This window comes from Gymnoscopelus microlampas (genome assembly GCF_963454915.1).
Source record: "Gymnoscopelus microlampas genome assembly, chromosome: 19".
Classification (NCBI taxonomy): Eukaryota; Metazoa; Chordata; class Actinopteri; order Myctophiformes; family Myctophidae; genus Gymnoscopelus; species Gymnoscopelus microlampas.
Genome location: NC_139956.1, coordinates 4,535,820 through 4,541,793, shown reverse-complemented (window position 1 = coordinate 4,541,793; position 5,974 = coordinate 4,535,820).

Below are 5,974 nucleotides of genomic sequence, written 5' to 3'. Positions count from 1 at the left end.
ATAAAATGCCGTAACTCGGGCTAGGAGCGTCCGGGAGAGCCGCGGCCGGTACCTATTCGTCCGCCAAGGCAACGCGGACACCCCACCCCTAATTTCTCACATGGCCCTCTTCTAGCGCCACCTTCAGGCCGCTTTTCACAACACATTTTTGCCCACTACTCCTACAGTTTTGCCCCTAAAAACACGCAAATTGCTACACACTACACAGTATGTGTACACTCATGTCATCAACATGCCTGCCACCACATTTCTTAGACCACCAAACAAAACTATACATTGCCCACACAACTAGGAACCAATCGCCGTTACAGCCCTCTTCTGTATACATGTGACCTACGGTCGCTTATCTCCCGATTAGGGAGTCTTACTGGTACTTATTATATTAATATAGTAAGTGAATCCATAAAGTCTAATGATGGTGTTATTGAAGCTCACAACGTGTCACATCGGGTGATTTAATTTAATGATAGACGTATGTGTGATATAATCAGGGGTGTATTGGTGATAATAACTCACATATCGTCCTGTAGCTCTAGTGCAGTGGGTTTCAACCCTTTTCATATCAAGGTCCATTATTTATTGGGCATTTTGATGAGATTTAGACTCTCTGAGCCAAGACTTATATTTAAGAATATAAGAATATTTTGTTGTCTTTGGATAAGATTTTGTCCACAATTCCATCCATGATGTATTGATGTTGGTTCAATAGGAGAGATAACAGGCAAATGTTGATCAAAATAATAATTCTTCAACATTCTCTAATTTTGTAGACTTCTTCTTCTTCTTAAGTAATGCAGATGTTTAACAATAATTTAACTCTTGAGAGCGTAACATTTTACACTCTCAAGAGTTAAAGATCTATAAGGGTCCATTTGGTTACTAACTCTCCATCATTTAGTTGGGGACCACCTGGAACCACCTCAAAGGACCACTGGTGGTCCCCGGACCACTGTTTGAGAACCACTGCTCTAGTGCATCAAAAACTCCTGCAGCCATAGAGTTAAAAAATAAGGCAACAGCACGATGCTTCCTGTGGGTTAATTTGGTAACTAGCAATTTATTACTGTTCCTGAGTAATTATAACCAAAACTGGTCATGAGATACAGGTGAACCACTCATTATTCGTGAAATATATACAAATAGGCTATCTTTTTTTTTCTATATCAGTACTTTGTGTTTACTCATTTCTACAGCCTTAAATATATATTATAACCATTTATTCATTCATTTATCACACACATTTTCCAAAGCGGCAAAATAAGCTGATCTACAAGCTTACATGCACCATGTTGAGAGCTTGTAGATCAGCTAATTTAGCAACAAATACATTTGAAAACTACTGAATATAAAATGAGGAGATGAAAGAGTGAAGAGTGAAAAAACATCCTTGTAAAAGTATTGTATTAATTATACGTTCCTACTTCTACAGGTACTGGAGGTCTGGTCAGCCTCATGATGAAACCAAAGAGTTCCCTAATGCAGTAACAAACTGTGTTGAGTATTATGATGGGTCTGTGTCTGACTATCCTGGCAAAGGATGGAACGACATAACGTGTTATGCTGGCTCTATCAGGTTCTGGATGTGTGAAAGAGCTCTGTGCTGAAACCATCATGTTCACCATGTATCAGTTAGCTGGTGTGTTGTCTGCCTTGCAAGTTCTACCCAATATGCACTGTAGACATTACATAAACATTTATATTCATATTTTCATATATATAGTTAAAGGGGAGCCTATTAGAATGTGAATAACATTAATCTAACAGCCATCTGTTCCATTTTAATACCATGTTTCATGTAGATTAATATAATGTTTGTTTTGTTCTTAAAACAGTGCAAGAGAAGTTATGCATCTATTTCTCACCAGTTTTAAGCATTTTATTTCATTTTATTTGCCATTTAACTTTCTTATTGATTGATTATGTGCTTTAACCACTTAAGCCCTATTTTATACTTTGGCTATTGGAAAATAGCAGATCTACAAGCTCATCTCAATGTGTTGTGAGGTTGTAGATCTGCTACAGGACCACAATGAAAACAAGCCTCTAGGGATCTTTGTGTTATCCTTTTAGCATCATTGTAAAATCAGACCACTGTACTATTTGCAAACTGTTAATAAAGTATTCAATAAATCAAATTTTTATGTAAAGCACTATCATGTTTTGTATTGAAGGTAATATACAAAGTTGTACAAGTTGCATCATTAGTATTATTATCATCATTATCATCATTATTATTGTTATGTCTGTAAAGCATTATAAACACATTCATGAGACAACGCTCTCATACAGTATGTTTACAATCATGCAAGACATCTTATATCAATGTTTATAAAGTATAGGTCGTGGGCATATTGAACATTATACATAAATACTATTCTCACGTTGAATTCTTATTATTATTAACTCAACAGAAGTAACAGAATGACTGTTTGTACTCATTTGATCATTAATGTCTCTTATGATGGAGCTATGTTAACAACATGAAAATGATAGCAGTACTCTAGCACCACCTTGTGGACCAGATCTTTCATTTGTTTAATACTTGTAAAGAAGAAGAGTTCATCCAGGTGATGTCATAGACAGATTATTATGAGCAGTGCTGTAAAGTAACTAAGTACATTTACTCAAGTGCTGTACTTAAATACAATTTTGAGGTACTTTTACTTTACTGGAGTATTTCCAGTTGTCTATATACCCTTACTTCTACTCCACTACATCTCAGAGGCAAATATTGTACTTTTACTCCACTACAATTATTTTAAAACTATAATTACTAGTTACTTTTCGGATCTAAATGGTTACATTATAAAACACACATTAACCACCCTATTTCGTTTCATACATAGGCTATTTGAAAATAGCCGATCTACAAGCTCACAACGCTTCGCGATGCGACGCGTTGTGAGCTTGTAGATCTGCCATTTTCAAACATTTTTGTACTTTTACTTTTGGTACTTTAAGTAAAATTTGATACCAATACTTTTGTACATTTACTCAAGTAAATTTTGAATTCCAGACTTTTACTTATAACAGAGTATTTTTACATTTCAGTATTGATTCTTTTAAGGGGGGGGGGGGGAGGTGTAAAATGAAACCAAATGGACCCGTTGCTTTCATTTTTCAAGAGTTAAAGATCTAATAAGGGTCCATTTGGTTACCAACTCTCCATCATTTAGCTGGGGACCACCTGGAACTCCCTCAAGGACCACTGGTGGTTACCGGACCATTGGTTAAGAAACACTGATTTACAGCAAGGGTTGTCAGCCTTTTTAGGGCATAAACCCTGATCAATAAACCCAGTGGTTCTACAAACATTGTCATGTAAAGGACCCCCAAATTTATATTTATTTGGTTGCGGATCCCCATCTGTAAATATTAATTTTCTCTCACCCATTACTGCATCAAAAGTAATCAAACTACTACTATAAAAGCTGGTCAAACATTTGCCAAATAAATATTACTTAAGAAAGAGGCAAAAAATAGCTGATTTACAAGCTCTCATTTATGTGCAGAACCAAACTAACTGTAATGCCTCAACTCCTACAGTTCCAAGTTCCTGTCAATGCTGGGGGGTCCCCAGTTCAAATATGATTATTTTTGGGGGTTCCCAGTTCAAATATTACTTTGGGGGTTCCCAGTTCAACTATGATTATTATGATTATTATTATATATTTATTTATTGGGGGGGGGGGGAGAACTGCCCTATGACCTACAAGAAATGCAAAGTTTTATATATTTTATAATGTAATATTATGCAATCAGCGCATGGACAGTTTTTCATGGCCACAGATCTCTATAAATACATGGCAGTAACGTCAGCACACATGCGGTTGTAAAGTCTCAGACATGTTGACAGGATGGACGTGTGGTTTTATCACCTTTATGTTCTTAGAATCAGAATCAGTTTCATTGTCACATCACAGGTTTACAAGGTAAAAAAGTGGGTGAAATTGGTTTTTTTTTTTTTTACATCATTCCCATCGCAACGTTAATTTCCATAGAAAGAAGAGGGGGTAAGTGGGAAGGAGATCAGACAAGAGAACAGAAAGACCAAACAAGTTATCTACATATTTACAAGAGTACCCGAGATAAGAAACAAGCTAAGGTGCCTGAGCATAGCAGCAATGTATGTATACTGTGCATGATATACTTATGGACGTTTAAGGTGCTTAGAGAGAAAAAAGAGCACAATAAAAAAAGACAAAAGAAGAGACTAAAATGCAGTGGTGGAAAAAGTACTCACATGTTTTACTTAAGTAAAAGTATCAATACAGCAATGTAGAAATACTGTTACAAGTAAAAGTCCGGAATTCTAAATTTACTTGAGTAAAAGCACTAAGATGTTTGAAAATAGCAGATCTACAAGCTCACAACGCGTCGCATCGCGCCTTGTAGATCTGCTATTTTCAAATAGCCTAGGTATAAAATAGGACTGAAGTGGTTAATCTATGTTTTATAATATAACAATGTATAAATGCAAAGTAACTAAAGATTTCAAATAATTAGTAGTAGTGGAGTAAAAGTACAATATTTGCCTCTGAGATGTAGTGGAGTAGAAGTAAAAGTACTGAACAGTACAGTACAGTACTTGAGTAAATGTACTTAGTGACTTTACATCACTGAGGGAGGCCCTGAACTTGTGGGCCCCTGGGTCTATACAGGTCAAGGGTCAGTGTAAATGTTCCTATCCACCTCTATGCAGACTTTAAGGGGTTTGAATCCTCTTTCTCTGCACTATAGCGACTCCTACAGGTTGGTCAGGGTATCTGTTCAGCAGGGTTAGAACAACCAGGCCACCTCTATCAAATCATCAACCAAATCCTCACAGTGTTAATGTAACTCTGAGAGCATATGAAATGCAACCAAACAGACATACATCATGTCAAAATCCAAATATATCAGTCAAAATGCAATGCAAATCATTATCACAATTGACTGTATGATCTAGAAACAAGCAAGTAACAGGGCGGTATAAATTAAGGTATAGCCAACTACGCCACCTAGGGGATTGCATACTAGGAAATAGTATAGAATCTAATAAAATTAAACCACCTGAAGACAAGGATATCACTCCCCACAAGGTTCGTTGTACTTAAAGACGGGGTGCCGGGATTTTCAGTGACCCCCCCCCCCCCCCCCCCCCAAAACATAATCAGGTATTATGGTTATACTAGGAAGATTTTTTTTTTTTTAAAGTGTACAGAAATGGTTAAAATTATGTTTTATGTGGACACGCCTCCAGTTCATTAAGTATACCTGGTTCTCACCTTAGCACCTCCTCCATCACCTTAGCACCACCCACCTGTTCAACAATAAAATACATTGCACCTCTACACTGGGGCGATGCTGAGGCTTGCCAAGGGGAAGGAAGAACTGGCTAACCAGCCCAGGGCAGTGGCTCCCCAAGCCACAGCACACAAGTAGTAAAATAATCTCATCAGAACACAAAAGAAAAGGGGATTCCACCACCACCACCACTGGAGCAGGCGTCGCCTGGTCCTGACTTGGGGGCCTCAGCATCAGAACTAAACAGAAGGGAAACCATACATTAGTGTGACACAGTCTCATCCATTGGATTAAAATACATTTCTTGATATCACCGGCAATAGACCTGATACTGTATAGGCGACCGGGGGTTTCACGCAACATGATAGAAGCACCAGACTTAAAGCCAACACGAGGGCTGATGGTCAGGGGTGAAACTACCAATTCCTGGAAACACAAGCAGCATTGTGTTGGCCTACTATTAAATAGTGCTTAAAATAAATGACCCAACAGGAGAGCGAGAGAGATTTAAATATACCGCATCAAGGCAAAACACAGTTAGTGCCTGCGGACACATTTTGCGTGGTGCAGTCACACATACACCACCAGGGGTAGACAACCCGAGGGGGGGGGGGGTGCTCTCATGGAGAGACAGACACTTGGACAGTTGCACACAGACTGAAATGACATAAAAACAACCGGTCACGTT